General features: G+C 48.1%; 30 non-coding genes and 15 pseudogenes across 30 annotated transcripts; all 45 read right to left on the reverse strand.

The window, feature by feature from the left end:
- Positions 1–1,682: 1,682 nt before the first annotated feature.
- On the reverse strand, positions 1,683–1,800 carry LOC126731965 (5S ribosomal RNA; annotated as a pseudogene).
- Positions 1,801–2,033: 233 nt separating this feature from the next.
- Positions 2,034–2,152, reverse strand: LOC126731918 (5S ribosomal RNA). The gene has a single exon (XR_007659151.1). It is a non-coding gene; the product is annotated as a 5S ribosomal RNA (ribosomal RNA).
- Positions 2,153–2,383: 231 nt separating this feature from the next.
- Positions 2,384–2,502, reverse strand: LOC126731953 (5S ribosomal RNA; annotated as a pseudogene).
- A 488-nt stretch (positions 2,503–2,990) lies between these two features.
- LOC126731950 (5S ribosomal RNA) lies at positions 2,991–3,109 on the reverse strand (annotated as a pseudogene).
- A 788-nt stretch (positions 3,110–3,897) lies between these two features.
- Positions 3,898–4,016, reverse strand: LOC126731971 (5S ribosomal RNA; annotated as a pseudogene).
- A 540-nt stretch (positions 4,017–4,556) lies between these two features.
- LOC126731966 (5S ribosomal RNA) lies at positions 4,557–4,675 on the reverse strand (annotated as a pseudogene).
- A 233-nt stretch (positions 4,676–4,908) lies between these two features.
- LOC126731962 (5S ribosomal RNA) lies at positions 4,909–5,027 on the reverse strand (annotated as a pseudogene).
- A 222-nt stretch (positions 5,028–5,249) lies between these two features.
- Positions 5,250–5,368, reverse strand: LOC126731803 (5S ribosomal RNA). The gene has a single exon (XR_007659042.1). It is a non-coding gene; the product is annotated as a 5S ribosomal RNA (ribosomal RNA).
- Positions 5,369–5,599: 231 nt separating this feature from the next.
- LOC126731909 (5S ribosomal RNA) lies at positions 5,600–5,718 on the reverse strand. The gene has a single exon (XR_007659143.1). It is a non-coding gene; the product is annotated as a 5S ribosomal RNA (ribosomal RNA).
- Positions 5,719–5,949: 231 nt separating this feature from the next.
- On the reverse strand, positions 5,950–6,068 carry LOC126731945 (5S ribosomal RNA; annotated as a pseudogene).
- Positions 6,069–6,299: 231 nt separating this feature from the next.
- LOC126731948 (5S ribosomal RNA) lies at positions 6,300–6,418 on the reverse strand (annotated as a pseudogene).
- A 231-nt stretch (positions 6,419–6,649) lies between these two features.
- LOC126731941 (5S ribosomal RNA) lies at positions 6,650–6,768 on the reverse strand (annotated as a pseudogene).
- A 230-nt stretch (positions 6,769–6,998) lies between these two features.
- Positions 6,999–7,117, reverse strand: LOC126731808 (5S ribosomal RNA). The gene has a single exon (XR_007659047.1). It is a non-coding gene; the product is annotated as a 5S ribosomal RNA (ribosomal RNA).
- A 231-nt stretch (positions 7,118–7,348) lies between these two features.
- On the reverse strand, positions 7,349–7,467 carry LOC126731929 (5S ribosomal RNA). The gene has a single exon (XR_007659163.1). It is a non-coding gene; the product is annotated as a 5S ribosomal RNA (ribosomal RNA).
- Positions 7,468–7,699: 232 nt separating this feature from the next.
- On the reverse strand, positions 7,700–7,818 carry LOC126731930 (5S ribosomal RNA). Its single transcript, XR_007659164.1, has one exon. It is a non-coding gene; the product is annotated as a 5S ribosomal RNA (ribosomal RNA).
- A 230-nt stretch (positions 7,819–8,048) lies between these two features.
- LOC126731864 (5S ribosomal RNA) lies at positions 8,049–8,167 on the reverse strand. The gene has a single exon (XR_007659099.1). It is a non-coding gene; the product is annotated as a 5S ribosomal RNA (ribosomal RNA).
- Positions 8,168–8,397: 230 nt separating this feature from the next.
- Positions 8,398–8,516, reverse strand: LOC126731870 (5S ribosomal RNA). Its single transcript, XR_007659105.1, has one exon. It is a non-coding gene; the product is annotated as a 5S ribosomal RNA (ribosomal RNA).
- A 225-nt stretch (positions 8,517–8,741) lies between these two features.
- On the reverse strand, positions 8,742–8,860 carry LOC126731959 (5S ribosomal RNA; annotated as a pseudogene).
- A 230-nt stretch (positions 8,861–9,090) lies between these two features.
- Positions 9,091–9,209, reverse strand: LOC126731895 (5S ribosomal RNA). The gene has a single exon (XR_007659129.1). It is a non-coding gene; the product is annotated as a 5S ribosomal RNA (ribosomal RNA).
- A 231-nt stretch (positions 9,210–9,440) lies between these two features.
- On the reverse strand, positions 9,441–9,559 carry LOC126731903 (5S ribosomal RNA). Its single transcript, XR_007659137.1, has one exon. It is a non-coding gene; the product is annotated as a 5S ribosomal RNA (ribosomal RNA).
- Positions 9,560–9,789: 230 nt separating this feature from the next.
- On the reverse strand, positions 9,790–9,908 carry LOC126731904 (5S ribosomal RNA). The gene has a single exon (XR_007659138.1). It is a non-coding gene; the product is annotated as a 5S ribosomal RNA (ribosomal RNA).
- Positions 9,909–10,138: 230 nt separating this feature from the next.
- Positions 10,139–10,257, reverse strand: LOC126731893 (5S ribosomal RNA). The gene has a single exon (XR_007659127.1). It is a non-coding gene; the product is annotated as a 5S ribosomal RNA (ribosomal RNA).
- Positions 10,258–10,487: 230 nt separating this feature from the next.
- LOC126731942 (5S ribosomal RNA) lies at positions 10,488–10,606 on the reverse strand (annotated as a pseudogene).
- A 231-nt stretch (positions 10,607–10,837) lies between these two features.
- Positions 10,838–10,956, reverse strand: LOC126731897 (5S ribosomal RNA). The gene has a single exon (XR_007659131.1). It is a non-coding gene; the product is annotated as a 5S ribosomal RNA (ribosomal RNA).
- A 231-nt stretch (positions 10,957–11,187) lies between these two features.
- Positions 11,188–11,305, reverse strand: LOC126731913 (5S ribosomal RNA). The gene has a single exon (XR_007659146.1). It is a non-coding gene; the product is annotated as a 5S ribosomal RNA (ribosomal RNA).
- Positions 11,306–11,536: 231 nt separating this feature from the next.
- LOC126731869 (5S ribosomal RNA) lies at positions 11,537–11,655 on the reverse strand. Its single transcript, XR_007659104.1, has one exon. It is a non-coding gene; the product is annotated as a 5S ribosomal RNA (ribosomal RNA).
- Positions 11,656–11,886: 231 nt separating this feature from the next.
- Positions 11,887–12,005, reverse strand: LOC126731802 (5S ribosomal RNA). Its single transcript, XR_007659041.1, has one exon. It is a non-coding gene; the product is annotated as a 5S ribosomal RNA (ribosomal RNA).
- A 231-nt stretch (positions 12,006–12,236) lies between these two features.
- Positions 12,237–12,354, reverse strand: LOC126731905 (5S ribosomal RNA). The gene has a single exon (XR_007659139.1). It is a non-coding gene; the product is annotated as a 5S ribosomal RNA (ribosomal RNA).
- A 231-nt stretch (positions 12,355–12,585) lies between these two features.
- Positions 12,586–12,704, reverse strand: LOC126731834 (5S ribosomal RNA). Its single transcript, XR_007659071.1, has one exon. It is a non-coding gene; the product is annotated as a 5S ribosomal RNA (ribosomal RNA).
- Positions 12,705–12,935: 231 nt separating this feature from the next.
- LOC126731863 (5S ribosomal RNA) lies at positions 12,936–13,054 on the reverse strand. Its single transcript, XR_007659098.1, has one exon. It is a non-coding gene; the product is annotated as a 5S ribosomal RNA (ribosomal RNA).
- A 230-nt stretch (positions 13,055–13,284) lies between these two features.
- On the reverse strand, positions 13,285–13,403 carry LOC126731923 (5S ribosomal RNA). The gene has a single exon (XR_007659156.1). It is a non-coding gene; the product is annotated as a 5S ribosomal RNA (ribosomal RNA).
- A 231-nt stretch (positions 13,404–13,634) lies between these two features.
- Positions 13,635–13,753, reverse strand: LOC126731850 (5S ribosomal RNA). Its single transcript, XR_007659086.1, has one exon. It is a non-coding gene; the product is annotated as a 5S ribosomal RNA (ribosomal RNA).
- A 231-nt stretch (positions 13,754–13,984) lies between these two features.
- On the reverse strand, positions 13,985–14,103 carry LOC126731858 (5S ribosomal RNA). Its single transcript, XR_007659094.1, has one exon. It is a non-coding gene; the product is annotated as a 5S ribosomal RNA (ribosomal RNA).
- A 229-nt stretch (positions 14,104–14,332) lies between these two features.
- On the reverse strand, positions 14,333–14,451 carry LOC126731883 (5S ribosomal RNA). The gene has a single exon (XR_007659117.1). It is a non-coding gene; the product is annotated as a 5S ribosomal RNA (ribosomal RNA).
- A 229-nt stretch (positions 14,452–14,680) lies between these two features.
- On the reverse strand, positions 14,681–14,799 carry LOC126731807 (5S ribosomal RNA). Its single transcript, XR_007659046.1, has one exon. It is a non-coding gene; the product is annotated as a 5S ribosomal RNA (ribosomal RNA).
- Positions 14,800–15,029: 230 nt separating this feature from the next.
- On the reverse strand, positions 15,030–15,148 carry LOC126731951 (5S ribosomal RNA; annotated as a pseudogene).
- A 230-nt stretch (positions 15,149–15,378) lies between these two features.
- LOC126731970 (5S ribosomal RNA) lies at positions 15,379–15,497 on the reverse strand (annotated as a pseudogene).
- A 231-nt stretch (positions 15,498–15,728) lies between these two features.
- LOC126731936 (5S ribosomal RNA) lies at positions 15,729–15,846 on the reverse strand (annotated as a pseudogene).
- Positions 15,847–16,077: 231 nt separating this feature from the next.
- LOC126731871 (5S ribosomal RNA) lies at positions 16,078–16,196 on the reverse strand. The gene has a single exon (XR_007659106.1). It is a non-coding gene; the product is annotated as a 5S ribosomal RNA (ribosomal RNA).
- A 230-nt stretch (positions 16,197–16,426) lies between these two features.
- LOC126731916 (5S ribosomal RNA) lies at positions 16,427–16,545 on the reverse strand. Its single transcript, XR_007659149.1, has one exon. It is a non-coding gene; the product is annotated as a 5S ribosomal RNA (ribosomal RNA).
- Positions 16,546–16,776: 231 nt separating this feature from the next.
- LOC126731927 (5S ribosomal RNA) lies at positions 16,777–16,895 on the reverse strand. Its single transcript, XR_007659161.1, has one exon. It is a non-coding gene; the product is annotated as a 5S ribosomal RNA (ribosomal RNA).
- Positions 16,896–17,125: 230 nt separating this feature from the next.
- Positions 17,126–17,244, reverse strand: LOC126731919 (5S ribosomal RNA). The gene has a single exon (XR_007659152.1). It is a non-coding gene; the product is annotated as a 5S ribosomal RNA (ribosomal RNA).
- Positions 17,245–17,473: 229 nt separating this feature from the next.
- Positions 17,474–17,593, reverse strand: LOC126731943 (5S ribosomal RNA; annotated as a pseudogene).
- Positions 17,594–17,824: 231 nt separating this feature from the next.
- On the reverse strand, positions 17,825–17,943 carry LOC126731866 (5S ribosomal RNA). Its single transcript, XR_007659101.1, has one exon. It is a non-coding gene; the product is annotated as a 5S ribosomal RNA (ribosomal RNA).
- A 231-nt stretch (positions 17,944–18,174) lies between these two features.
- LOC126731810 (5S ribosomal RNA) lies at positions 18,175–18,293 on the reverse strand. The gene has a single exon (XR_007659049.1). It is a non-coding gene; the product is annotated as a 5S ribosomal RNA (ribosomal RNA).
- Positions 18,294–18,444: the final 151 nt, after the last annotated feature.

An 18,444-nucleotide genomic window follows, 5' to 3' on the forward strand; every position in this document is an offset into this window, starting at 1 on the left:
TTGCTTTCTAGGTGGTTAAATTGCAAATTCTAAATAAATATAGGGAAAATAGTCATTAAATAACTTTTAAGACATGAAGGTGAAAGAATACTGTCATTATTAATTTTTAAGTTCCTTTTACGTATTACATTTTCAGAGCCAATGAATTAGTTTGTTTACTTTTTTATTATTAATTTTTCTTATTGATTTTTTTTAGAAACATATTCTTATTGAAATATAAATTATAGTTATTTTATATTTTTTGAAATGTAGTGGCCGATCAACTTATGATGGCAGAGATGTAATAGCAAGCTTTTGTTTGAAAACGGAATTATCATCTAGGGCTAGGCTTTACTTTTAGCATATGTTTTGACAAAATACTTTTAGAAGTAGTTTTGTTGCTAATAAATTTTTATTTCACTTATAAATGATAAAGAGAAAGTCAGCTTACAATTAAAGTAGGTCGTGATAGAATCACAATGTAGTTTATTATGAATTTTCTATAAAGGTCCGTTTGAATTGAGAGGTAAGGAAGGGAAGTACAGGTGAAGTAAATTAGAGTTAATTTAAAATTAGTCTATTTTCAGTCAATTCTACTCTACTCCCCTTCACTCTCCCTCTTCCTCCCTCCCCCTCAATCCAAATGGGCCTTAATGGTGTTGTTTATGTGACTTACACAAAAAATTCTAAGATACTTAAAGAGTATACTGACTAGGGGTAGCAAAATTGGACAAAACCCGCGAACTTGACACGACACGACATGAAATTAACAGGTTATGGGTTGAGACTTAATGAGTTCATGTCATATTTGGGTTGACACAACTAATCCATTTAATAATTGGGTTGTCTTAATGTTCAACCTATGGAACCTGTTTAACCTGTCTGACCAGTTTAATCAAATGACATTTTACTAATATATCTTACATACCTTAGGTATATAAACTTATTAGTTGTTTTGGTTTACTTTCTTTGACATAATGTGATTGATTATTTGTGATATTCAGATATACTTTAGTTTTGAATGATTATTGGTGATGCAATTATCTGTTAGTTCTGATGGGATTAGGTGCATTAGTGTTGGTATGATCGCAACCATCAGCATAAGTGCTTTAAATTCTTATAAAGGATCCGAATACAGCGATGCACTCTAACACCAGAGAGGTGCAACCTGAGGGGATTACGAGATCACTGTGACGCTTTAGCACCCAAAACGAGATCAGTGGCTCATATTTTTTTGGCTTGGGGCAGACTAAGTCTACAAAGCGAGCAAAGCGAGTGTGCTGGACTGACGTAAACAATAAGCCCAAAAAAAAAAAAAAAAAAAAAAAAAAAAAAAAAAAAAAGAAGAAAAAGAAAGGGATATAATAAGAGGACTTCTCAGGAGGTCACCCATCCTAGTATTACTCTCGCCCAAACAAGCCTAACTGCGGAATTCTAATTGAATTCAATGCATTAGTGTTGGTATGATCGCACCCATCAGCATAAGCGCGTTAAATTCTTAAAAAAGATTTGAATGCAGCGATGCACTCTAACACCAGGAAGGTGCAACCCAAGGGATTTCGAGATCACTGCCACACTTTTGTACCGAAAACGAGATTAGCGGCTCGTATTTTTGGCCTGGGACAGACTAAGCCAACAAAGCGAACGTATAGGACAAACGTAAACGATAAACACAACAACAAAAAAATCCGAAGAAAAAGAAAGGGGTGCAACACGAGGACTTCCCAAGAGGTCACTATCCTAGTACTTCTCTAGCCCAAACACACTCAACTGCGGAGCTCTGATGGGATTTGGTGCATTAGTGTTGATATGATTGCACCAAGCATCATAAGCGCATTAAATTCTTATAAAGGATTCGAATGTAACGATGTACTCTACCACTAGGGAGGTGCAACTTAAGGGGATTTTGAGATTACAACAACGCTTTAGCACCCAAAACGACATCAGCAGTTCGTATTTTAGGCTTGGGGCAAACTAAGCCAACAAAGCAAGCATGCTGGACCGACGTAAACGATAAGCCCAAAAAAAAAAAAAAAAATTCGAAGAAAAAGAAAGGTGTGCAACACGAGGACTTCCTAGGAGGTCACCCATCTTAGTACTGCTCTCGCCAAAACACACTTAACTGCGGAGTTCTGATGGGATCTAGTGCATTAATGTTGGAATGATCGCACCCATCAGCATAAACGCATTAAATTCTTATAAAGGATCTGAATGCAGTGATGCACCCTAACACTAGGGAGGTGCAACCTAAGGCGATTTCGAGATCACCGCGACACTTTAGCACCCAAAACGAGATTAGTGGCTCGTATTTTTGGCTTGGGGCAAACTAAGCCAACAAATCGAGCGTGCTGGACCGACGTAAATGATAAGACCAAAAAAAAAAAAAAATCCGAAGACAAGGGAAGGGGTGTAACATGAGGACTTCCTAGGAGGTCACCCATCCTAGAACCACTCTCGCCCAAACACGCTTAACTGTGGAGTTTTGACGGGATCCGGTGCATTAGTGTTGGTATGATAGCACACATCACCATAAGCGCGTTAAATTCTTAAAAGGGATCCGAATGCAGTGATGCACCCTAACACCAAGGAGATGCAACCCGAGGGGATTTTGAGATCACCGCGGCGCTTTAGCACCCACAACGAGATTAGCAGCTCGTATTTTTGGTCAGGGGCAAACTAAGTCTACAAAACGAGCGTGTTGGACCGACATAAACGATACCAACTTAACTGCGGAGTTCTGATAGGATCCGGTGCATTAGTGTTGGTATGATCGCACCCATCAGTATAAGCATGTTAAATTCTTATAGAGGATCCGAATGCAGTGATGCACTCAAACACCAGGAAGGTGCAACTTGAAGGGATTTCGAGAACACGACGACGCTTCAACACCCAAAATGAGATCAACGGTTCGTATTTTTGGCCTGGGGCAAACAAAGCCAACAAAGAGAGCGTGCTAGACCAACATAAACGATAAGCTCAAAAAAAAAAAAAAAAATCCGAGGAAAAAAAAAGGGGTGCAACACGAGGACTTCCTAGGAGGTCACCAATCCAAGTACTACTCTCGCACAAACATACTTAATTGCGAAGTTCTGATGGAATTTGGTGCATTAGTGTTGGTATGATCGCACCCATCAACATAAACGCATTAAATTCTTATAAAGGATCCGAATGCAGTGATGCACCCTAACACCATGGAGGTGTAACCCGAGGGGATTTCAAGATCACTACGATGCTTTAGCACCCAAAACGAGATCAGCGGCTCGTATTTTTGGCTTGGAGCAGACTAAGCCTACAAAGTGAGCGTGCCGAATTGACGTAAACGATACCAACTTAACTGCGGAGTTCTGATGGGATCTGGAGCATTAGTGTTGGTATGATCACACGTATCAGCACAAGCGTGTTAAATTCTTAAAAACGATTCGAAAGCAGGGATGCACTCGAACACCAGGGAGGTGCAACCCAAGGGGATTTTGAGATCACCGCGACGGTTTCGCACCCAAAATGAGATTAGCAGCTCGTTTTTTTGGTCTGGGACAGACTAAGCCTACAAAGAGAGCGTGCTAGACCGATGTAAACGATACCAACTTAGCTGCGAAGTTCTGATTGGATCCGGTGCATTAGTGATGGTATGATCGCACCCATCAGCATAAGCGCATTAAATTCTTATAAAGGATCCAAATGCAGTGATGCACTCAAACACCAAGGTGGTACAACTTGAGGGGATTTCGAGAACACGACCACCCATCAGCATAAGCGCTTTAAATTCTTATAAAGGATCTGAATGCAGTGATGCACTCATATGAGATCAACGGTTCGTATTTTTGGCCTGAGGCAGACTAAGCCAACAAAGCGAGCATGCTGGACTGACGTAAATGATAAGCTCAAAAAAAAAAAAAAAAAAATCTGAAGAAAAAGAATGGGGTGCAAAACAAGGACTTCTAAGGAGGTCGCCAATTCCAGAACCACTCTCGCACAAACACACTTAAATTCGAAGTTCTGATGGGATCTAGTGCATCAGTGTTGGTATGATCACACCAATCAACATAAGTGTATTAAATTCTTATAAAGGATCTGAATACAGCGATACACTCTAACACCAGGGAGGTGCAACCCAAGGGGAATTCGAGATCACCGCAACGCTTTAGCACCCAAAACGAGATTAGCGGCTCCTTTTTTTGGTCTGGGACAAACTAAGCCTACAAAGCGAGCGTGCTAGACCGATGTAAATGATACCAACTTAGCTACGAAGTTCTGATTGAATCCGGTGCATTAGTGATGGTATGATCGCACCCATCAGCATAAGCGCATTAAAATCTTATAAAGGATCCGAATGCAGTGATGCACTCAAACACCAAGGTGGTACAACTCGAGGGGGTTTTGAGAACACGACCACCCATCAGCATAAGCGCTTGAAATTCTTATAAAGGATCCGAATGCAGTGATGCACTCATACGAGATCAGCGGTTCATATTTTTGGCCTGAGGCAGACTAAGCCAACAAAGCAAGTATGCTGGACTAACAAAAATGATAAGCTCAAAAAAAAAAAAAAAAAAAAAGGAAATCTGAACAAAAAGAAAGAGGTGCAAAACGAGAACTTCCAAGGAGGTCTCCAATTCTAGAACTACTCTCGCACAAACACACTTAAATTCGAAGTTCCGTTGGGATCCGGTGCATCAGTGTTGGTATGATCACACCAATCCGCATAAATGCATTAAATTCTTATAAAGGATCCGAATACAGTGATGCACTCGAACACTAGGGAGGTGCAACTTGAGGGGAATTCGAGATCACCGCCACCAAATTGGCATCCAAAACGAGATCAGCGGGTCGTATTTTTGGCTTGGGGCAGACTAAGCCTACGAAGCGAGCGTGCTGGACCGACGTAAACGATAAGCCCGACGACAAAAAAAAAATAGGAAGAAAAAGTGAGGGGTGCAAGGCGAGGACATCCCAGGAGGTCACCCATCCTAGTAATACTCTCACCCAAAAACGCTTGACTACGGAGTTCTGATGGTATCCGGTGCATTAGTGTTCGTATGATCGCACCCATCAGCACATGCGAGTAAAATTCCTATAAAGGATCAGAATACAGCGATGCACTCTAACACCAGGGAGTTGCAATCCGATGGGATTTCGAGAACACCGCCACCAAATTAGCACCCAAAACGAGATCAGTGGCTCGTATATTTGGTCTGGGGCCGGCTAAGCCTACAAAGCGAGCGTGCTGGACCGATAAGCCAGACGACAAAAAAAATCCGAAGAAAAAGAGAGGGGTGCAACACGAGGACTTCCCAGGAGGTCACCCATCCTAGTACGACTCTCGCCTAGACACGCTTAACTGCGGAGTTCTGATGGGATCCGGTGCATTAGTATTGGTATGATCGCACCCTTCTGCACAAGCGCGCTAAATTCATATAAAGGATCTGAATGCAGCGATGCACTATAAAACCAGGGTGCAGCAACCCGATGGGATTTCGAGATCGCTGCCACCGAACTAGCACCCAAAACGAGATCGGTGGCTCATATTTTTGGCCGGGGGCAGACTAAGCCTACGAAGCGAGCGTGCTGGACCAACGTACACGGTAAGCCCGACGACAAAAAAAATCCGAAGAAAAAGAGAGGGGTGCAACACAAGGACTTCCAAGGAGGTCACCCATCCTAGTACTACTCTCGCCCAACCACGCTTAACTGCGGAGTTTTGATGGGATCTGGTGCATTACTGTTGGTATGATCGCACCAATCAGCATAAGCGTGTTAAATCCTCATAAAGGATCCGAATGCAGCGATCCACTCTAACACCAGGGAGCTGCAGCCTGAGGGCATTTTGAGATCGCCGCCACCAAATTCGCACCCAAAACGAGATCAGCGGCTCGTATTTTTGGCCTAGGGCGGACTAAGCCTACGAAGCGAGCGCGCTGGACCGACGTAAACGATAAGCCCGACGACAAAAAAAATCCGAAGAAAAAGAGAGGGGTGCAACACGAGGACTTCCCAAGAGGTCACCCATCTTAGTACCATTCTCGCCCAAACTCCCTTTATTGCGGAATTCTGATGGGATCCGATGCATTAGTGTTGGTATCATCGCACCGATCAGCATAAGCGCGTTAAATTCTTGTAAAGGATCCAAATGCTGCGATGCACTCTAAAACCAGGGTGCAGTAACCCGAGGGGATTTCGAGATCGCTGCCACCGAACTAGCACCCAAAACGAGATCGGCGGCTCGTATTTTTGGCCTGGGGCCGACTAAGCCTAAAAAGTGAGCATGCTGGACCGACGTAAACAATAAGCCTGACGACAAAAAAAATCCGAAGAAAAAGAGAGGGGTGCAACACTAGGACTTCACAAGAGGTCACCCATCTAAGTACCACTCTTGCCCAAACACCTGTCACTGCGGAATTCTCATGGGATCCGGTGCATTAGTGTTGGTATGATCGCACCGATTAGCATAAGCGCGCTAAATTCTTATAAAGGATCCAAATGCAGCGATGCACTCTAAAACCAGGGTGCAGCAACCCGAGGGGATTTTGAGATCGCCGCCACCGAACTAGCACACAAAACGAGATCGGCAGCTCGTATTTTTGGCCTGGGGCAGACTAAGCCAACGAAGCAAGCGTGCTGGACCGACGTAAACGGTAAGCCCGACGACAAAAAAAATCCGAAGTAAATGAGAGGGGTACAACATGAGGACTTCCCAGGAGGTCACCAATCCTAGAACTGCTCTCGCACAAACACGCTTAACTGCGGAGTTCTGATGGGATCCGGTGCATTAGTGTTGGTATGATCACACCCATCAGCATAAGCGCGTTAAATCCTTCTGAAGGATCCGAATGCAGCGATGTACTCTAACACCAGGGAGCTGCAGCCCGAGGACATTTCGAGATTGCCGCCATCAATTAGCAACCAAAACGAGATCAGCGGCTCGTATTTTTGGCCTGGGGCAGACTAAGCCTACGTAGCGAGCGTGCTGGACCGACGTAAACAGTAAGCCCGACGACAAAAAAAATCCGAAGAAAAAGAGAGGGGTGCAACACGAGGACTTCCCAGGAGGTCACCCATCCTAGTACTACTCTCGCCCATACACGCTTAATTGCGGAGTTCTGATGGGATCCGATGCAATAGTGTTGGTATGATCGCACCCATCAGCATAAGCGCGTTAAATCCTTATAATGCATCCGAATGCAGCGATGCACTCTAACACAAGGGAGCTGCAGCCCGAGGGCATATCGAGATCGCCACCACCAAATTAGCACCCAAAACGAGATCAGTGGCTCGTATTTTTGGCCTGAGGCAGACTAAGCCTACGAGGCGAGCATGCTGGACCGATGTAAACGGTAAGCCCGATGACAAAAAAAATCCAAAAAAAATGAGAGGGGTGCAACATGAGGACTTCCCAGGAAGACACCCATCCTAGTACTGCTCTTGCCCAAACACGTTTAACTGCGGAGTTCTGTTGGGATCCGGTGCAATAGTGTTGGTATGATCGCGCCCAACAGCATAAGCGCGTTAAATCCTTCTAAGCGATTCGAATGCAGCGATGCACTCTAACACAAAGGAGCTGCAGCCCGAGGGCATTTCGAGATCGCCGCCACCAAATTAGCTCCTAAAACGAGATCAGCGGCTCGTATTTTTGGCCTGGGGCAGACTAAGCCTACGAAGCGAGCGTGCTGGTCCACCGTAAACAGTAAGCCCGGCGACAAAAAAAAATCCGAAGAAAAAGAGAGGGGTGCAACACGAGGACATCCCAGGAGGTCACCCATCCTAGTACTACTCTCGCCCATACACGCTTAATTGCGGAGTTATGATGTGATCCGATGCAATAGTGTTGGTATGATCGCACCCATCAGCATAAGCGCGTTAAATCCTTATAAAGGATCAGAATGCAGCGATGCACTCTAACACCAGGGAGCTGCAGCCCGGGGGCATTTCGAGATTGCCACCACCAAATTAGCACCCAAAACGAGATCAGCGGCTCGTATTTTTGGCCTGGGGCAGACTAAGCCTACGTAGCGAGCGTGTTGGACCGACATAAACGGTAAGCCCGACGGCAAAAAAATCCGAAGAAAAAGAGAGGGGTGCAACACGAGGACTTCGCAGGAGGTCACCCATCCTAGTACTAGTCTCGCCCACACACGCTTAACTATGGAGTTCTGATGGGATCCGCTGCAATAGTGTTGGTATGATCGCACCCATCCGCATAAGCGCGTTAAATCCTTATAATGGATCCAATGCAGCGATGCACTCTAACACCAGGGAGATGAAGCCCGAGGGCATTTCGAGATCGCCACCACCAAATTAGCACCCAAAACGAGATCAGCGGCTCGTATTTTTGGTCTGGGGCAGACGAAGCCAACGAAGCAAGCGTGCTGGAACGACGTAAACGGTAAGCCTGACGACAAAAAATATCCGAAGAAAAAGAGATGGGCGCAACACGAGGACTTCCCTGGAGGTCACCCATCCTAGTACTACTCTCACCTAAACACGCTTAACTGCGGAGTTCTGATGGGATCCGGTGCATTTGTGTTGGTATGATCGCTCCCATCAGCATAAGCGTGTTAAATCCATAAAACGGATACGAATGCAGCGATGCACTCTAACACCAGGGAGCTGCAGCCCGAGGGCATTTCGAGATCGCCGCCACCAAATTACCACCCAAAACGAGATCAGCGGCTCATATTTTTGGCCTGGGGCTGACAAAGCCTACGAAGCGAGCGTGCTTGACCGACGTAAACGGTAAGCCCGACCACAAAAAAAATAAAAAGATAGGGGCGCAACACGAGGACATTGCAGGAGGTCACCCGTCCTAGTACTACTTTCGCCAAAATACGCTTAACTGTGGAGTTCTGATGGGATCTGGTGCATTAGTGTTGGTATGATCGCACCCATCATCATAAGTGCGTTAAATCCTTATAAATGATCCGAATGTAGGGATGCACTCTAACACCAGGGAGCTGCAGCCCGAGGGAATTTCGAGATCGCCGCCACCAAATTAGCACACAAAACGAGATCAGCCGCTCTTATTTTTGGCCTGAGTCAGACTAAGCCTTCGAAGCGAGCATGCTGGACTGATGTAAACGGTAAGCCTGACGACAAAAAAATCCGAAGAAAAATAAAGGGGTGCAGCACGAGGACTTCGCAGGAGGTCACCCTTCCTCGTACTACTCTCGCCGATACACGCTTAACTGCGGAGTTCTGAAGGGATCCGGTGCATTAGTGTTGGTATGATCGCACCAATCAGCATAAGCACGTTAAATCCTTAAAAAGGATCTAAATGCAGCGATGCACTCTAACACCAGGGAGCCGCAGCCCGAGGGCATTTCGAGATTGCCGCCGCCAAATTAGCACCAAAAACGAGATCAGCGACTCGTATTTTTGTCCTTGGGTAGTCTAAGACAACGAAGTGAACGAGCTGGACCGACACAAACGGTAAGCCCGACGACAAAAAAAATCCGAAGAAAATGAGAGGGGTGCAACACGAGGACTTCGCAGGAGGTCACCCATCCTAGTAATACTCTCGCCCGAACATGCTGAACTGTGGAGTTCTGATGGGATCCGGTGCATTAGTGTTGGTATGATCGCACCAATCAGCATAAGCTCGTTAAATCCTTATAAAGGATCCGAACGCAGCGATGCACTCTTACACCAGGCAGCTGCAGGCCGAGGGCATTTCGAGATTGCCGCCACCAAATTAGCACCCAAAACGAGATCAGCGGCTCGTATTTTTGGCCCGGGGCAGAATAAGTCTACGTAGCGAGCGCGCTGGACCGATGTAAACGGTTAGCCCGACGACAAAAAAATCTGAAGAAAAAGAGAGGGGTGCAACACGAGGACTTCGCAGGAGGTCACGCATCCTAGTACTACTCTCGCCCATACACGCTTAACTGCGGAGTTCTGATGGGATCCGATGCAATAGGGTTGGTATGATCGCAACCATCAGCATAAGTGCGTGAAATCCTTATAATGCATCCGAATGCAGCGATGCACTTTAACACCAGGGAGCTGCAGCTCGAGGCATTTCGAGATCGCCACCACCAAATTAGCACCCAAAACGAGATCAGTGGCTCGTACTTTTGGCCCGGGGCTGACAAAGCCTACGAAGCGAACGTGCTTGACCGACGTAAACGGTAAGCCTGACGACAAAAAAAATTCGATGAAAAAGAGAGGGGTGCAACACGAGGACATTGCAGGAGGTCACCCGTCCTAGTACTACTCTCGCCCAAACACGCTTAACTGGGGAGTTCTGATGGGATCCGGTGCATTAGTGTTGGTATGATCGCACCCATCAACAAAAGCGCGTGAAATCCTTATAAATGATCCGAATGCAGCGATGTTCTCTAACACCAGGGAGCTGCAGCCCGAGGGAATTTCGAGATTGTAGCCGCCGAATTAGCACCCAAAACGAGATCAGCGGCTCGTATTTTTGGTTTGGGGCAGACTCAGCCAACGAAGCGAGCGTGCTGGACCAACATAAACGGTATGCCCGACGACAAAAAAAATCCAAAGAAAAGGAGAGGGCGCAACACGATGACTTCCCAGGAGGTCACCCATCCTAGTACTACTCTTGCCCAAACATGCTAAACTGTAGAGTTCTGATGGGATCCGGTGCATTAGTGTTGGTATGATCGCACCAATCATCATAAGCGCGTTAAATCCTTATAAAGGATCCGAATGCAGCGATGCACTATAACACCAGGGAGCTGCAGCCCGAGGGCATTTCGAGATCGCCGCCACCAAATTAGCACCCAAAACGAGATTAGCGGCTCTTATTTTTGGCCTGGGGCTGAGTAAGCCTCCGAAGCGAGCGTGCTGGACCGAAGTAAATAGTAAGCCCGACGAAAAAAAAAATCCGAAGAAAAAGAGAGGGCTACAACACGAGGACATACCAGGAGGTCACCCATCCTAGTACTACTCTCGCCCAAACACGCTTCACTGCGGAGTTCTGATGGGATCCGGTGCATTAGTGTCGGTATGATCACACCCTTCAGCATAAGCGCGTTAAATCCTAATAAAGGATCCTAATGCAGCGATGCACTCTTACACCAAGGAGTTGTAGCCCGAGGGCATTTCGAGATCGCCGTCACCAAATTAGCTCCAAAATCGAGATCAGCAGCTCGTATTTTCGACCTGGGGCAGACTAAGCCTACATGGCGAGCGTGCTGGACCGACGTAAACGGTAACCCCGACGACAAAAAAAATGCGAAGAAAAAGAGAGGGGTGAACACGGGGACTTCCCAGGAGGTCACCCATTCTAGCACTACTCTGGCCCAAACACGCTTAACTGCGGAGTTCTGATGGGATCCAGTGCATTAGTGTTGGTATGATCGCACCCATTAGCATAAGCGCGATAAATCCTTATAAAGGATCCGAGTGCAGCGATGCACTCTAACACCAGGGAGCTGCAGCTCGAGGGAATTTCGAGATCGCCGCCAACAAATTAGCACCCGAAACGAGATCAGCGGCTCGTATTTTTGGCCTGGGGTTGACAAAGCCTACTAAGCGAGCGTGCTTGACCGACGTAAACGGTAAGTCCGACGACAAAAAAAATTCAAAGAAAAAGAGAGGGGTACAACACGAGGACTTCGCAGGAGGTCACCCATCCTAGTACTACTCTCGACCAAACACACTTAACTGCGAAGTTCTGATGGGATCCGGCGCATTAGTGTTGGTATGATTGCACCCATCAGCATAAGTGCGTGAAATCCTTATAAAGGATCCGAATGTAGCGATGCACTCTAACACTAGGGAGCTGCAGCCCGAGGGCATTTCGAGATCGCCGCCGCCAAATTCGCGCCCAAAACGAGATCAGCGACTCGTATTTTTAGCCTGGGGCAGACTAAGCCAACGAAGCGAATGTGCTGGACCAACGCAAACGGCAAGCCCGACGAGAAAAAAAATCCGAAGAAAAAGAGAGGGGTGCAACACGAGGACTTCGCAGGAGGTCACCTATCCTAGTACTACTCTCGCCCAAACACGCTTCACTGCGGAGTTCTGATGGGATCCGGTGCATTAGTGTCGGTATGATCACACCCTTCAGCATAAGCGCGTTAAATCCTAATAAAGGATCCTAATGAAGCGATGCACTCTTACACCAAGGAGTTGTAGCCCGAGGGCATTTCGAGATCGCCGCCACCAAATTAGCTCCAAAATCGAGATCAGCAGCTCGTATTTTCGACCTGGGGCAGACTAAGCCTACATAGCGAGCGTGCTGGACCGACGTAAACGGTAACCCCGACGACAAAAAAAAAGCGAAGAAAAAGAGAGGGGTGAACACGGGGACTTCCCAGGAGGTCACCCATTCTAGCACTACTCTCACCCAAACACGCTTAACTGCGGAGTTCTGATGGGATCCAGTGCATTAGTGTTGGTATGATCGCACCCATTAGCATAAGCGAGATAAATCCTTATAAAGGATCCGAGTGCAGCGATGCACTCTAACACCAGGGAGCTGCAGCTCGAGGGAATTTCGAGATCGCCGCCAACAAATTAGCACCCGAAACGAGATCAGCGGCTCGTATTTTTGGCCTGGGGCTGACAAAGCCTACTAAGCGAGCGTGCTTGACCGACGTAAACGGTAAGTCCGACGACAAAAAAAATTCAAAGAAAAAGAGAGGGGTGCAACACGAGGACTTCGCAGGAGGTCACCCATCCTAGTACTACTCTCGACCAAACACACTTAACTGCGAAGTTCTGATGGGATCCGGCGCATTAGTGTTGGTATGATCGCACCCATCAGCATAAGTGCGTGAAATCCTTATAAAGGATCCGAATGCAGCGATGCACTCTAACACTAGGAAGCTGCAGGCCGAGGGCATTTCGAGATCGCCGCCGCCAAATTCGCGCCCAAAACGAGATCAGCGACTCGTATTTTTAGCCTGGGGCAGACTAAGCCAACGAAGCGAACGTGCTGGACCGACGCAAACGGCAAGCCCGACGAGAAAAAAAATCCGAAGAAAAAGAGAGGGGTGCAACACGAGGACTTCGCAGGAGGTCACCCATCCTAGTACTACTCTCGCCCAAACACGCTTCACTGCGGAGTTCTGATGGGATTCGTTGCATTAGTGTCGGTATGATCACACCCTTCAGCATAAGCGCGTGAAATCCTAATAAAGGATCCTAATGCAGCGATGAATTCTTACACCAAGGAGTTGTAGCCCGAGGGCATTTCGAGATCGCCGCCACCAAATTAGCTCCAAAATCGAGATCAGCAGCTCGTATTTTCGACCTGGGGCAGACTAAGCCTACATAGCGAGCGTGCTGGACCGACGTAAACGGTAACCCCGATGACAAAAAAAAAGCGAAGAAAAAGAGAGGGGTGAACACGGGGACTTCCCAGGAGGTCACCCATTCTAGCACTACTCTCGCCAAAACACGCTTAACTGCGGAGTTCTGATGGGATCCGGTGCATTAGTGTTGGTATGATCGAACCCATTAGCATAAGCGCGATATATCCTTATAAAGGATCCGAATGCAGCGATGCACTCCAACACTAGGGAGCTGCAGCCCGTGGGTATTTCAAGATCGCCGCCACCAAATTAGCACCAAAAACGAGATCAGCGGCTCCTATTTTTGGCCTGTAGCTGACAAAGCCTACGAAGCGAGCGTGCTTGACCGACGTAAACGGTAAGCCCGACGACAAGAAAAATCCGAGGAAAAAGAGAGGGGTGCAACACGAGGACTTCGCAGGAGGTCACCCATCCTAGTACTACTCTCACCCAGACACGCTTATCTGCGGAGTTCTGATGGGTTCCGGTGCATTAGTGTTGGTATGATCACACCCATCAGAATAAGCGCGTTAAATCCTTATAAAGGATCCGAATGCGGCGATGCCCTCTAACACCAGGGAGCTGTAGCCCGAGGGCATTTCGAGATCGCCGCCACTAAATTAGCACCCAAAACGAGATCAGCGACTCCTATTTTTGGCATGTGGCTGACAAAGCCTACGAAGCGAGCGTGCTTGACCGACGTAAACGGCAAGTTCGACGACAAAAAAAATCCGAAGAAAAAGAGCGGGGTGCAACACGAGGACTTTGCAGGAGGTCACCCGTCCTAGTACTACTCTCGCCCAAACACACTTAACTGCGGAGTTCTTATGGGATCCGGCGCATTAGTGTTGGTATGATCGCACCCATCAGCATATGTGCGTGAAATCCTTTTAAAGGATCCGAATGCAGCGATGCACTCTAAGACCAGGGAGCTGCAGCTCGAGGGCATTTCGAGATCGCCGCAGCCAAATTCGCGCCCAAAACGAGATCAGCGACTCGTATTTTTTTCCTAGGGCAGACTAAGCCAACGAAGCGAACGTGCTGGACTGACGCAAACGGTAAGCTCGACGACAAAAAAAATCCGAAGAAAGTGAGAGGTGCAACACGAGGACTTCCCAGGAGGTCACCCATCCTTGTACTGATCTTGCCCAAACACGCTGAACTGCGGAGTTCTGATGGGATCCGGTGCATTGGTGTTGGTATGATCGCACCCATCAGCATAAGTGCGTTAAATCCTTCTAAAGGATTCGAATGCAGCGATGCACTCTAATACCTGGGAGCTGCGGCCGAGGGCATTTCGAGATCGTCGCCACCAAATTAGCACCCAAAACGGGATCAGCGGCGCGTATTTTTGGCCTAGGGCAGACTAAGTCAACCTAGCGAGCGTGCTGGACCGATGTAAATGGTAAGCCCGACGACAAAAAAATCCGAAGAAAAAGTGCGGGGTGCAACACGGGGACTTCGCAGGAGGTCACCCATCCTAGTACTACTCTCGCCCATACACGCTTAACTGCGGTGTTCTGATGGGATCCGGTGCATTAGTGTTGGTATGATCGCACCCATCAGCATAAGCGCGTTAAATCCTTATAAAGGATCCGAATGCAGCGATGCACTCCAAAACTAGGGAGCTGCAGCCCGAGGGCATTTCGAGATCGCCCCCACCAAATTAGCGCCCAAAACGAGATCAGCGGCTCGTATTTTTGGCCTGGGGCAGGCTAAGCCTATGTAGCGGGCGCATTGGACCGACGTAAACGGTAAGCCCGACAACAGAAAAATCCGAAGAAAAAGAGAGGGGTGCAACACGAGGACTTCGCAGGAGGTCACGCATCCTAGTACTCCTCTCGCCCATATACGCTTAACTGCGGAGTTCTAATGGGATCCGATGCAATAGGGTTTGTATGATCGCACCCATCAGCATAAGTGCTTGAAATCCTTATAATGCATCCGAATGCAGTGATGCACTCTAACACTAGGGAGCTGCAGCTCGAGGGCATTTCGAGATCGCCACCACCAAATTAGCACCCAAAACGAGATCAGTGGCTCGTATTTTTGGATTGGGGCAGACTAAGCCAACGAAGCGAGCGTGCTGGACCGATGTAAACGGTAAGCCCAACGAAATAAAAATCCGAAGGAAAATAGAGGGGTGTAGCACGAGGACATTGCAGGAGCTCACCCGTCCAAGTACTACTCTCACCCAGATACGCTTAACTGCGGAGTTCTAATGGGATCCGATGGAATAGGGTTGGTATGATCACACCCTTCAGCATAAGCGCGTTAAATCCTAATAAAGGATCCTAATGCAGCGATGCACTCTTACACCAGGGAGTTGTCGCCCGAGGGCATTTCGAGGTCGCCGCCACCAAATTGGCACGAAAATCGAGATCAGCGGCTCATATTTTCGGCATGGGGCAGACTAAGCCTACAGAGCGAGCGTGCTGGACCGACGTAAACGGTAACCCCGACGACAAAAGAAATGCGAAGAAAAAGAGAGGGGTGAACACGGGGACTTCCCAGGAGGTCACCCATCCTAGCACTACTCTCGCCTAAACATGCTTAACTGCGGAGTTCTGATGGGATCCGGTGCATTAGTTTTGGTATGATCGCACCCATTAGCATAAGCGCGATAAATCCTTATAAAGGATCCAAATGCAGTGATGCACTCTAACACCAGGGAGCTGCAGCTCGAGGGCATTTCGAGATCGCCGCCAACAAATTAGCACCCAAAACGAGATCAGCGGCTCGTATTTTTGGACTGAGGCTGACAAAGCCTACGAAGCGAGCGTGCTTGACCGACGTAAACGGTAAGTCCGACGACAAAAAAGATCCGAAGAAAAAGAGAGGGGTGCAACACGAGGACATCGCAGGAGGTCACCCATCCTAGTACTACTCTCGCCCAAACACACTTAACGGCGGAGTTCTGATGGGATCCGGCGCATTAGTGTTGGTATGATCGCACCAATCAGCATAAGCGCGTTAAATCCTTATAAAGGATCCGAATGCAGCGATGCACTCTTACACCAGGCAGCTGCAGGCCGAGGGCATTTCGAGATTGCCGCCACCAAATTAGCACCCAAAACGGGATCAGCGGCTCGTATTTTTGGCCTGGGGCAGAATAAGTCTACGTAGCGAGCGCGCTGGACCGACGTAAACGGTTAGCCCGACGACAAAAAAATCTGAAGAAAAAGAGAGGGGTGCAACACGAGGACTTCGCAGGAGGTCACGCATCCTAGTACTACTCTCGCCCATACACGCTTAACTGCGGAGTTCTGATGGGATCCAATGCAATAGGGTTGGTATGATCGCAACCATCAGCATAAGTGCGTGAAATCCTTATAATGCATCCGAAGGCAGCGATGCACTTTAACACCAGGGAGCTGCAGCTCGAGGGCATTTCGGGATCGCCACCACCAAATTTGCACCCAAAACGAGATCAGTGGCTCGTAGTTTTGGCCCGGGGCTGACAAAGCCTACGAAGCGAACGTGCTTGACCGACGTAAACGGTAAGCCCGACAACAAAAAAAATTCGAAGAAAAAGAGAGGGGTGCAACACGAGGACATTGCAGGAGGTCACCCGTCCTAGTACTACTCTCGCCAAAACACGCTTAACTGGGGAGTTCTGATGGGATCCGGTGCATTAGTGTTGGTATGATCGCACCCATCAACAAAAGCGGGTGAAATCCTTATAAATGATCCGAATGCAGCGATGTTCTATAACACCAGGGAGCTGCAGCCCGAGGGAATTTCGAGATTGTAGCCGCCGAATTAGCACCAAAAACGAGATCAGCGGCTCGTATTTTTGGTTTGGGGCAGACTCAGCCAACGAAGCGAGCGTGCTGGACCGACATAAACGGTATGCCTGACGACAAAAAAAATCCGAAGAAAAGGAGAGGGCGCAACACGAGGACTTCCCAGGAGGTCACCCATCCTAGTACTACTCTTGCCCAAACATGCTAAACTGAAGAGTTCTGATGGGATCCGGTGCATTAGTGTTGGTATGATCGCACCAATCATCATAAGCGCGTTAAATCCTTTTAAAGGATCTGAATGCAGTGATGCACTCTAACACCAGGGAGCTGCAGCCCGAGGGCATTTCGAGATCGCCGCCACCAAATTAGCACCCAAAACGAGATTAGCGGCTCGTATTTTCGACCTGGGGCAGACTAAGCCTACATAGCGAGCGTGCTGGACCGACGTAAACGGTAACCCCGACGACAAAAAAAATGCGAAGAAAAAGAGAGGGGTGAACACGGGGACTTCCCAGGAGGTCACCCATTCTAGCACTACTCTGGCCCAAACACGCTTAACTGCGGAGTTCTGATGTGATCCAGTGCATTAGTGTTGGTATGTTCGCACCGATTAGCATAAGCGCGATAAATCCTTATAAAGGATCCGAGTGCAGCGATGCACTCTAACACCAGGGAGCTGCAGCTCGAGGGCATTTCGAGATTGCCGCCACCAAATTAGCACCCAAAACGAGATCAGCGGCTCGTATTTTTGGCCTGGGGCTGACAAAGCCTACTAAGCGAGCGTGCTTGACCGACGTAAACGGTAAGTCCGACGACAAAAAAAATTCGAAGAAAAAGAGAGGGGAGCAACACGAGGACTTCGCAGGAGGTCACCCATCCTAGTACTACTCTCGACCAAACACACTTAACTGCGAAGTTCTGATGGGATCCGGCGCATTAGTGTTGGTATGATCGCACCCATCAGCATAAGTGCGTGAAATCCTTATAAAGGATCCGAATGCAGCGATGCACTCTAACACTAGGAAGCTGCAGGCCGAGGGCATTTCGAGATCGCCGCCGCCAAATTCGCGCCCAAAACGAGATCAGCGACTCGTATTTTTAGCCTGGGGCAGACTAAGCCAACGAAGCTAACGTGCTGGACCGACGCAAACGGCAAGCCCGACGAGAAAAAAAATCCGAAGAAAAAGAGAGGGGTGCAACACGAGGACTTCGCAGGAGGTCACCCATCCTAGTACTACTCTCGCCCAAACACGTTTCACTACGGAGTTCTGATGGGACCCGGTGCATTAGTGTCGGTATGATCACACCCATTAGCATAAGCGCGTTAAATCCTAATAAAGGATCCTAATGCAGCGATGCACTCTTACACCAAGGAGTTGTAGCCCGAGGGCATTTCGAGATCGCCGCCACCAAATTAGCTCCAAAATTGAGATCAGCATCTCGTATTTTCGACCTGGGGC

The sequence above is a fragment of the Quercus robur genome, chromosome 5, assembly GCF_932294415.1.
Source record: "Quercus robur chromosome 5, dhQueRobu3.1, whole genome shotgun sequence".
In the NCBI taxonomy this organism is placed as follows: Eukaryota; Viridiplantae; Streptophyta; class Magnoliopsida; order Fagales; family Fagaceae; genus Quercus; species Quercus robur.